This window comes from Prionailurus bengalensis, chromosome A1, assembly GCF_016509475.1.
Source record: "Prionailurus bengalensis isolate Pbe53 chromosome A1, Fcat_Pben_1.1_paternal_pri, whole genome shotgun sequence".
NCBI classification, from domain to species: domain Eukaryota; kingdom Metazoa; phylum Chordata; class Mammalia; order Carnivora; family Felidae; genus Prionailurus; species Prionailurus bengalensis.
Genome location: NC_057343.1, coordinates 58,784,890 through 58,797,784, shown reverse-complemented (window position 1 = coordinate 58,797,784; position 12,895 = coordinate 58,784,890).

Genomic DNA, 12,895 nt, shown 5'->3' with positions numbered 1-12,895 from the left:
GAAAGTAAAGGGCTTCTGACATAATGAAGGGAACCTCATACCAGCAGGACTTCACACTTTTCTGTAATGCTGTCATGACAGAACATGTATCCTTGTTTATATAACAGTTCCTAAAGAAGACAGACATTTGGGTCTTGTCCAATCAAAACAAATTTTAGTTTTAGTTATATTTTTAACTAGAAAACATAACTTTAGATTATAATGCAGAGAAATTATACCCTGAGTTATGCATGCACATGAACTGAAAGTAATTACGTTGTTCTTTTCATGTAGATTATTCTTTCAGTGGTTATGAAATTTGAGTTTACAAGCCACATTAGCAACATAGAACATATGAAGCTGAAATATCAAGAAATGTATAACTTTAAAAACGAAAACTGTGTCATAAAGAATCTTCACACTGGATATGCAGACTTTTCAGTTCTATAAGTGACACGATGTGGTATTGACTGTAGATATTATTTTCATTAGCTCTTTTCCTCAAGATTTAAAAGAGCATTTTTCACTCATGTCCTAAACTTACTAGTTCCAGCTGTATCACCCCATCCTACTCATTCTTCTTTCCGCAAGAGAAAAACAATTATACACATCAATTTAAAATAACTGATGAGATATAGCCCATAAGGTAAATTTATATTACTAGTTTCTATTGTATTAAATGTTATTTTTACTATAACTAATAAAATAATATTATGTATTACTTACCACTTACTGTAGTAAGTCCTTTATATACTGTATTCCATTTAATGACTACAAACAACATTTTTAAGATAGGAAAAAAATTTCACCCATTTTATAATGGCTTACAAGGCTTAAGGGAATTCACCAAATTTAAATAGAGAAAAGAAGATATAATTAAATATCCATACCTGTACATATAACACATAGGCCTTTAACATTATCATCATTATTATTAATTAAGTATAATTTCTGCTTGTACAATGGTATTTTTCCCATTGAATTCAACAGTATTTTGACATTTTAAAAATGGGAACTGCATTGACTAAAACTGAATTCATCGTTTACTTTGGCATGCTGTATTGCTTTAACATCTTTAGACACAATTTCAACAACCCTTGAGGCAGAATTTAATGAACTGTATTCACTGCCTGAAGTCCAGGCAATATTCAGGGCTCCTTGAGTTAATCTGGTAGAATCCTCAATCTGTGCATGATTTTTCTCTTTGGAAACACCAGGTTGGTCAAGGATATATTTAAGTACATTTGAAAAACATGCCATTTTCTGACATGATGTCAAGAAACCACCCAGTGCTGCGAATGAAATTCAAATTTCTTATTTCAGCACCAAAAGACCTTCACTGCTGAGTTCCAGCCTAATTTTTATCTTTATAACACACCAGTGTCATCTCCATTCGATCTGAAATATGTCTACTTATTATTTTTGAACATACAGTTTTCATTTTTACACTTCTGTTTTCCTCAGTGTGAAATATTTTTAACTGTTTTGTTTAGTCCTTATTTGTCTTCAAGACCAGTCTCTAAAGACACCTTTTTTTTTAATGTTTATTTATTTTTGAGACAGAGAGAGACAGAGCATGAATGGGGGAGGGTCAGAGAGAGGGAGACACAGAATCGGAAACAGGCTCCAGGCTCTGAGCTGTCAGTCAGCACAAAGCCCCACGCAGGGCTCGAACTCACGGACCACGAGATCATGACCTGAGCCGAAGTGGGCCGCTTCACCGACTGAGCCACCCAGGCGCCCCTAAAGACACCTGTTTTGTAGAATGCTTCCTGATCTATTTGTGAGAATTTATTTCACTTTCTTTTTTGTTTCTAACATGCACTATTATAACCATAGTATAGTCATAATTACATTGCAATTTATTTATCTCTTGCTTCTTTTTCCATTTGTATTTCTCTCCCACTAGGCTATAGATTTCTTTGAATAAAAAACATCCAGATCTTTGATATTCAATAAGGCTTATGAACTGAATTATGTGAAATCAAGGAATTCCTCATGATCTCTCACATATCAATTTATTTTAAAATCAATGTACAATTTTTTCCCCAGTTGTTTGTAAATGCTGCCTCTGAACATCCTCATCTTAAAGTTTGACTTACTTGTGGCAATCAAGTACATTTGTAATGTTTTTATTGAATAGTCCTAATATAGTGATGAAAAAGGGAGCATTTAAGTTGAGTTTAGAATTTGTCACTATCTGTGTGACTCAGCTTTTTAATCTGCAAAATAAGGATAATAATCATTAATGATTGTACCTCTTTCATGGGTTTGTCTGGAGGTTAAATGATACATTGAAAGGACTTAACACAATATCTAGTATATGTTAAGCACAACAAAATGGCAGGAAACTTAGGTTGTAAACTCTGGGAGGACAGAGATTTTTCAAAGCTATATCCTCAGTGCCCTTTTATGGTTCTAGGCATAAAGTGGTGGTCCAATAAATTTACTCTTTGAACAAATGAAATAATTTCAAATACATTAATCTTCCCTAATATTGTTATATAAAAAAATTCATACTCGATTTTGAATATTAAGTAAGAATAATCCAATTAAGAAAGGGAGAAGAAGGCAAAGTATATTCTTTTTTTTTTTAATTTTTTTTTCAACGTTTATTTATTTTTGGGACAGAGAGAGACAGAGCATGAACGGGGGAGGGGCAGAGAGAGAGGGAGACACAGAATCGGAAACAGGCTCCAGGCTCTGAGCCATCAGCCCAGAGCCCGACGCGGGGCTCGAACTCACGGACCGCGAGATCGTGACCTGGCTGAAGTCGGACGCTTAACCGACTGCGCCACCCAGGCACCCCGGCAAAGTGTATTCTAATGAAAGAAACAAGATTTCAAATAGAAGAAGGTATAAAAGAGGCATTGTAAATTGGGAAAAAGTCAGATTTACAATTTTGAAGGTTACAATACCTTTTCCCCTCCTCTTCCTCTTCATCATTAGTTACCATAATCAGTAATAACAGGTACCAAATTAATGACAGGAGAGTGGGGATGGAGAAATTATGATATAATACAGAGTTATTTAGAAGTCATCATGTATAGCTATGATTATGATATTGCCATCATATATAGTTATCCATTAGTTATTAATGGACATGAGAGTTTAACAAGAGGAAAATTTGAGAGTGAGCTCCAAAAATATATTTACCAAGTAGGTTATACAGGGAAAGAGTCCATTTCCATGATATATGATGATCACAGATTTAGACACTGAGTTTGAGATATCTGTGTAAGACAACCAAATGAAAATATCCAATAATCAATTGCACATATTCTAGGGATTTGGAAGGCATTTGGTCTGGAAAAGTAGATTAAAAAATCCATCACATATAGATCCAAAATTAAATCATGGCAGCTCACTGAGAAAAATGAAGAGAATGAGAAGAAAGGAAATAATGACAGAAAACTAGCAAAAATGCATATTTTAAATTGTGAAGTTCAAAACATAGAGTATGTTGTCTCTGGAGCAATAAGAAGAAGGAGATGGGCCAATGCAACCCAAAGCCACAGAGGAATAAGACAGACTTTGTGATTTTGACAATTATTATTTTTAATATACTTAAAAATGCCCTCATTGGAGTAGAAAATGGAAAATCTCAGCTACAGTTGGGAAGTAATAAAGTAAAAATAATGTGTCTTTGAGGGAAATCACTTTACACAGTTTCTGTTTTCTTTGCGAAGTAGGATATGTTATCTGCTAATTCTCCATGACACAAAGGAGAAAGAAACAGAACATTAATCAAGACAATTCTGAAGGTGGAAAATAGAACTCTTTGTTTTTTCCTTTGAGCTGGTAGTAGATGTTAAGTGCTATATTTACCCATTAATACTCTGCAAAGTCCCTGGTTAATGATTCTAAAAGTATAGACAATTCATCAACACATCATTGTAAATGGGCATAAAATGGATTTATGAATAAGCCTCAATTTTTATTTACTACCCTTATTTTGAGTGAATATGGATTTCTAATATTCATACACACATACACAAAAAAAATCTGTAAATTAAAAGATGGCTGTTGACATTTTTCACAGGTTTAACTGAATTAAAAAAATATTTCATACTTTCTATTCAAGGACTCTTTTTGCTAACTTTTCTTAATCTCATTAAAAAGAAAATGTTTTTTGTTCAATAATGATATTAAATTATTTTTGCTAGTATAGCAGAACAACAAACATTAATTCATGGCACAACTCAAATATGCAATAAAAATGCTCCTCTTTAATTTCTATCGGTCTAAATTATCAAATTTGGGGGAGCATAACTTTCTGAAATAACACCATTTTTAGATTCTTTTGACTAGTAGCTCATTTTTGAATAACCCAGTTTTCCTTGGATCAATGCTCAGTTTTTCACATTTCCTCTCTTGCCATTCTGACCATGAGACATAGCTGCTCCATGTTCAGACTGTCTAATGATACTTGGAGGAAATGAATGAAGCTTATTTTGTTTGCATACACATGTGCAGGTTTTTATGCTATTTTTGAGGCCTTCTTCTAGGTGATGTGGTCTGATCTGGGCGTTTGCACAGGAACGCAGCTGGCCCAGTTGAGCCATTGAATCTATTGTGCTGGCTAAGTCTGTGGATCTCATTTTTTTTCTTCTTTTTTTTTCTCTTTAAGTTTTTAAATTACTTGACTTTTTGCTCTATCCCCTGATCTCTGTTGGTTGATCAGTTTCAGGAGCCATGGTCTCATCACTATGGCCTATATAAATTTCTGGGCCCCTTTATACTGTGCTTTGGCCACAGGGACTCTGTATAGTACACTTAGATGTTCTGGTATGGATAATGTATATAATCACTGCTGTGCCATAATGTAGAATACAGCACAGAGCTTAATGCACAGCTTCTCCTAGAGCCTTGTAGTCTCCCCTCGCTCTAGCTATGTCTAGCCTTAATGCTTCTTATTTATGGTCCAGAACTGGGATACGGATACAAACACACACACACACACACACACACACACACACATACACACACACACATATATACGGAGAAAGAGAAAGAGATTTAATGAAGATTATAATATCCTGAAATTTTCCATCTTGAAAAGGAGAAAAAATATCTCATCAGTATAAACAGCTAGAGAAAAAGATGTAAATAGATCTGTCCCTCAGGGTGAGCACAGATACAGTGCTATGGATATTCTGGGAAGACAAATTAGTAAAAATATCACAAGGCACTTGAACTGGGCCTTATTTCTGAAGTAACAATTTCTGAAGTAAATATGAATGGAATTTGGCAAGCAACTGAGGTACTTAGGTTATTCTTAGAAAAGTAAACAATTTCAGGCAAGACACAGAGAGAGGAAAGGATTGGGCCTGTATGAAAAAAGAATTTTTAACTGGCTGAAAGACAGAGACTGTGAAGGAAGAAATGGAATATAACATGCTATAGGTGGAGGAGAAGCATATTATGAAAGGTTTTCAGGGCCAGATAGGAGGGTGGTCATTTTTCTATATGCAATTATTGACAGGTGAAGGTTACTGAGTGGGGCTGGGACCTGATCAGAATTTTTGTTAAAGCAGTCCTATTTGAATGTAGGCACTCTTGAGAATTTCAGAAATGATGGGAACCCAAATTCTTTCACTCAGTTTACTTTTCAAGAATTAATTAGTAAGCCTGTGTTTATAATGCATTATTCTGCTTCACAGGAAGCTAGTCATACATATGTTGTGCAATAGTCAGAACTTTGTTTTGACTATTTATTCCTTCTGTTTAACATTTTCACTGCTCAATCTTGTCCACTGGTTTCAAACATCAAGATTACTTTTTTATTCTCACTTAATGAAAATTTCCTGTTCCATTGTTTTATCCTGCTGTGTTCAAAATCACTAATTTCATAAAAGACATGCAATTTAAGTTACCTGTATTATTTTCATAAGGATGATTTTAATGGTCATAATTTTATGGTGGGAAGGAGCAAAAACTCTAGGGAGAGATAGCATACCTGCTCTCAGAAAGTAAGTAGCCTTGTGATCTGTCAACATGGTTATACTTAATGCTCTGCCATAATTAATTTAGGGAACTTAATTTCAAAGTTTAATTCTCATCAATAGTATAACATATCTTATAAAATGTATACATGAATTTTATTGGATCTGACTTTCTAAATTCATGAAATAATCCCCATCACACACACACATACACACACACAACACACACACACACACACACACACACACACAGGTTTATTGGCCACGTTTACTGTTTGTACAAAATATTATTGGTGATAAATTTACGAGACAGTCTCTCCACTCTTAAGAATAGAAATAACAATTCTAGGCATTGTGATTACATATCTCATTCAAAACTATTACAGAGGAAAAGAATAGATTACTAATCACTAAAGATGGACAGAATACTTTATTTTCAATGCAAATTTTAGCAATGAATCACTTTATATATATTTTTCCTCTTAGAATCAGAGGAATAGTCATTAAAGTTTTATTAAGTTCAATAACACTCTCATATTCTGCAAATTGCCTTCTTTGCTCCTGCTTTCTTCCTTCCTTTCTATTTTCCTGTTCCATATGAATTCAATCACTTAAACTAAGAGTGAAATAAACAAGGATGTACTTTTTGCAGCAACTTCATTAGGCATGAACAGTGCTAAATTTTTACATATTGAAAAATTATGTTCATCAATTTTAATAATATTGCTTGATTAATTTGAGCAATGTTTTTATTAAACTACTCTTTGAAATGTAAGTACAATGCTTAAAAATATGAGCAAATAAGAATATTGTATCATAGTCATATTTTTAAAGTGACTATATGTATGAAATACATGCAAACTTTCCTGTAATTCCTATTATATCAAAGAATATATATACAGAAACAAGTGATATTTAAATATATTTCCATTAAGAACATAAAATATCATAAAATATGAAATAGCAAATAGAGCAGGGTGATAGAAAATGGAATAACGGACTTCCAAAAATATATGTGTCAATAAAGCACTTAGGATTTCCATAAAAGCATAAAAAAGGCAACAAAAGAGTGAAAGAACTTAATGCCAAGCATCAGGCCCTGAAAATGATTGCTTAATTAGATCAAACTTTATTTAGATATGTATTGTTGAGATTCAAGGAGAGTCAAGTGATCATCTGTTTCTCTTCCTGCATGCAGATAATCGTAGGTAATCAATTTTAAAGATTATTGTAATAAAAATTTTTAAAGATTATTTTGACATATCATTTATATAAAAGGAAATGTATGTTATATTAAGTACATATATACAACTTTTTAAAAAATGAAGTGAATGACTCTATTCACAACCCAATTTTAAGAAGAGGGTAATAAAAAGTATGATCATGATCCATACCTTCTTTTGGGGATCAGGTCCTTCTTTATTTCCAGTGTGGATAAGCACTATTTGACTTCTGTGTTCAACATTCACTGGTTTTCATTTAAGTCATATATATTTAAATGAACGTGTATATATATTCTATAGTGTAATTATATTCTGTATTATAATTACATATTTTACTATATATTAAGTTATATATTATGTCTTATATATACATTTATGTATAATACACAATATGATTTTAAGTTTTAATTTTAAACTTTACATGAACAGTATCCCATGATGGACAATCTTATATAAGAGTTCTATGTCATTCAGTTTTATTTTCTGAATTCACCCATGTTTATATCTTAGAAATAGTTTATTCATTCCACTGTGGTAAAATTCATTATGTCAATGTACCATTATCCATTATCCATTTTTCTGTTTATGTACATTTGAATTGTTTTTAGGTGCTCACTTTTATATATGCTATTATATGGGTATTTTGGTATATTTCTCCCAGTGTGCATAATGAGGTATATGTTATGAAGTGGAATTGTTATGCCATATACAGATCTTGTTTTTGTCAGACATTGCCAGATTGTTCTCTGTCTGAAATTAGTTTACAACATAATTTATAATCTATCCATAGCTTATCCTCAGTTGGCATTAATAGTCATTCTAATATCTGACCACAATGTATAAAATATTTTCTTATATTTGGTTTGGTTTTGTGTATCCTTAATCATTGATGATGTTGAATTTCTTTCCATGAGTTTATTCACAGTTCTTTTGCATTTCTCTGAAATGTGTGTATGGATTTTCAGCTATTTATTTTTCTATGGGGTAATTTTCTTCCTATTGGTTATGTGAGTTGTTTATTTATTATAGGAGGATCTACTAGCTGTTTACCAAAATGCGTTTCTTTTTACTTTCTGGCTCAAGCTAGGTTTTATTTCTCAGTCTCTTGCAACAAAATATATTATGCAGCTTGGAATGTGAATGGAAATGATGTGTGCCACTTCCAGGACAAATGCATAAAAGCTTTCAATGTACACTCACCCCAGTACTTCTCCCTCCTGAAAATCGGGATGAAGACCTGGCCACAACCTTGGAAAAGGCAGGTTGAAGATTCTTTCCTGACTAATGGTGTGAGACAAAGTCCCTCCCCACATTCACCTATCCCTCCCCTCCATCATCAGCAGACACACACACACACACACACACACACACACACACACTGCTACTGCTACCACAGATCAAGGCCACTCTGCACTGAAACAATAAGAATTACAACTTTCAATGCATTAAGTCTGAATATTAAGTTCTCTGTTTTTGCTGCATAGTCCTCACTCTACTAATGCATGTATGATAGAATACAATCTTTTGGTCATTAGACTCATTTCATATACATTCTTCCAGGTGTTGTTTTCTTTGGTGAAAACAAAATTTAATTTTAATATAGTTGAATTTATTGTACCTTTCCTTTAAGGAATAGCCTTTTTATTATTTTTTGGCTTGTTACAACATTGTACTTGCCAAGGTAAAAAATGTATTGCTTTATATTTCTTCTCACAAAAGGTTAATGCTTTTTATTTTTCTTATTTGAGGCTTTTAAATATGATGTAAAGATGAGAAACAATTGATTTCATATCGATAAATTGTCAGGACATAAGGTTTCACCTAAACAATCTGTTCCTCACTGATATTCCCTAGCCATAAATCAAGCTTTTAATATATGTGTAGGTCAGTCTCTAGGTCTCTCTTCAGCACTGCTATCACACTGTCTTCATTCTTTTGCCTCAGAATATTTGCATATCCTGTAGAGCAACTTTTCATACACAATTTTTCTTCTTCAGATATATCTTCTCTGTTTTTGTCCTTGTTTCCATATAAATGCTTAAATGTTAGTCAAATTTCATAAAACTTTCAAGTTTGGATTTCATTGACTCTGAAGATAAATTTGAGTAGAATAAACCTATTTACCATTGTGATTCTTTATATTTCATACTTTTCCATTTATTTAGGTCCTTTGCAATGTTCTTTACTAAGAGTATATATTATCCCACAAACATATTCCATGTGATCTGTTAGATACAGTCCTGATTATATCATTTGTTGCTATAAATTTTAATAACTTAAAAATAAACTTTTATTGGCATTTAATACATAAAAATAAAAATGTACTTCTCACAATTATACATCCAAACAGAGTTTTTTAGATAATGAGTAAGCACATTTAACCAGTAGGTCATAACCATCTCAACTTTCATGCATTTGATTAATGTTTTATAATTTGGAATTTTGACTAGATTGCTAAACACACTGTTTATTTTTATTTATTTTTTATTTTTTTTTCAACGTTTATTTATTTTTGGGACAGAGAGAGACAGAGCATGAACGGGGGAGGGGCAGAGAGAGAGGGAGACACAGAATTGGAAACAGGCTCCAGGCTCTGAGCCATCAGCCCAGAGCATGACGCGGGGCTCCAACTCACGGACCGCGAGATCGTGACCTGGCTGAAGTCGGACGCTCAACCGACTGCGCCACCCAGGCGCCCCCTAAACACACTGTTTAGTTCATTGCTCATGCTTTTTTATTGGACATTGTAATAATGTCAACATGATATATAAGTTTCTGTTCTTCTTTTGTCTCAGACTGCTAACTGAAACATGACCCATTGGCATTGATTTTCAGACAAATAATGTACTGTTTGAGTACAGCACTTTGGTAGACATTATGCATTCCATTGGTTTATACCAGAAATGGAATTGCTATGTTGTAGGATATTAATTAATTCAGCTTTAAGAGATTGTATCATACAGATACAGTTTTCTAAAGTGGTTGTATTAAAAAAACTTACATGAAAAAGTAAAATAAATAAAAGAGATAAGAATAAAAAGAGTGGAATAATACTGTATTTTCACAAATAACAACAGAATCTTTGTGAGATTTGTAGAAAATTAACAAGTGTATAGTTATAGAACATTAGAATAAATAAACACTTTTAGCAATTTTACTCTATGAAAGATAAACAAAATAAGTTTTATTGTTATAGATGTTAAAGACAAATAAAATGCCATTCCTTCAAAAGGTATTGTAGAGTTTACTCAAATCTGTCAAAATATTATGAGACTTCCACTTCCAGGAATATGACAGGTGAGATATTTTTCAAAGATCCTCTTACTGTATTGCCTAGATGTTTTATAAACACAATAAATAAAATTTTACATGCATAGCTAAATGTTCTAGAGAGGAAACAAATCTCCAGTACTCCCTGATAGCAAATAAAGAAGGAAAATAAGAAACTGAAGCCACAGTAAAATTGTGAGCAAAGATGAAATTCAGAGCAGGTTGACACTTTGGGGCAAAATGGGGAAAGAGGCTTACTGGGGTTTGGAATACAGATAGAGGCTCCATTTGGTTCAAAAATATCCCTCCAAAAAATAAAAAAAAAGGATAAAAATATATTTTCTTGTTAGTTTAACACTTTTTCTATTGCTTATTTTATTCCATTTTTAAATTTCTTAAATGCATTAAGGGTTTATTTTGTAATATACATTTCATAATTTCAATATATAAAAGCCATGGGGTCTAAAGCTTTTCCTTTTTTTTTTTTTCTGTAGTGAGTTGCTCATGGAACTTGAAATTTTTTTCTTATAGCTTATAGTTGGCTGAATATTATCTGTGGAAAATACTTAGCCTGAATAGAACATGACTTCCTGGGAGAAATTTTGCTTTTGCTTCTTCTGGGTGTCAGAAACACTATCAAACTATGACCATTTTAAATCATTTCCCACACTGTGATTGCCCAAATCGTCTAGATAATAGAAATTCAAACCTCAAGATCACTTAAAAGCAGTCTTATTTTTGTTACTGGTATTAATATTAGCTTCTTATCATTAATATTCTTTGTTGAGGTCATGACAGAGGCAGACATTTTTCTTTATAGGCTCTTTTAATTGATAAATTCGCTTTTGTTCTAGTCTGTGGGGAATAAGCTTAGGAATCCCCCCGGGCTTACACCAATGGGTTAACAAGGTATAAAGAAATACAAAGCCATAGAATGTTCACACCAGAGTTTGGGTTAACCAGATTGGCACCCTGAGAATAGGGATGTGCAAAGGCACCTCAAGAATAGGTAGGTGCATAGGCACCCCAAAATAGAAAGGGGGTACAGAGCCCCTAGAATACAGAGGGAAGGGCAAAGGCCCAAAATAGAAATGGGTGCAAATGTGCCCAATACATAGGTATATGAAATAAACAAGATTAGATATTCAGGGTGGAAGCACCCCCAATTTAGTACTATAGCAGAAAAGCTGCTTTCACAGGAAGATAGGGCCAAGATAGGTAAATTGGTGAATTGGACTTTGGACCACTGAGCTGCAGGCAAAGCAGCCCAGAGCAATGATGGTGAGGAAAAGGTGCCTTGTTAACCCTGAGGTTATTCCATATCTGTCACATCCCCTAGGCTAGCTAAGATAAATAGGCACTACACCTCCTGTCTGCCATTAACGACCATCTACCCATCTGCCCAGTACCAGGATTTTGTTTTATATTGACCCAAACCCCAAACACTGTATATCTTCAAAATCCCCCTTTTCCCTCACATCCCAAAGTTAATGTTCACAGTTTCTTTGTCCCTTTGTGCACGTCCATTGCCATGTTTGTAAGCCTTCTGATCTAAATAAATATGGGGCAAGGACCCTTATTCAGGGCTCTTGTCTTTTCCCGGAACATTAGCCATCTCTCACTTTAATCCTGTGTCCGCTCTTTTGCTGGCCAAAAGAGAACTTTAGACTGAGAGTCCATGACACTAGTCTACCTTTTCATGCATTGAGAATGTAGACTTTCTATGGGCTGAAGTCTGTTGTCACCCCAGCCACACAGGCCCACACCAAGCCATTTTTCCTTTGTGCCCAAAGTGCTACACTGTCTTAGATTCCATGTTTGCTGACTATTTTCTAGCAAATTAAAACCACAATAACATGTCATTTCTCACCCAACAGAATGACTATAAAGTAAAAGGCAGATGATAGCAAACACTGACAAAGATGTAGAAAAATGGGAATCTTCATACTTTTCTGGTGAGAATGTGAAGTGGTGAAATCATGTTACGATTCATGTTCATATGCATGGAAAACATACTCTTAAAAAGGAAATATAAATTTACCATATGATGCAGCAATTCCACTCCTAGGTATATACCCAAGAGACTCAGAACATACATCCGCATGAAGATAAGTACACTAATGTTCTTAGCAGCATGATTTAGAAGAGCTATGAACAAACCTCAAAAACATTGTGCTAAATGAAAGGAGTCAATCACAAGATATCATCTATAATATGGTTTAATTTATTAAAAATATTATGAGGGGCACCTGGGTGGCTCAATCGATTAAGCATCCAACCTCAGCTCAGGTCAGAGCCTCACTGTTTGCAAGTTGGAGCCACAGGTCAGGCTCTATGCTGACAACTCAGAACTTGGAGCTTGCTTCGGATTCTGTGTCTCCCTCTGTCTCTGCCCCTCCCCTACTCACACACTGTCTCTTTCTGTCTCTTAAAAATAAATAAATATTGAAAAATAAAAAATAAAAATAAAATATCATG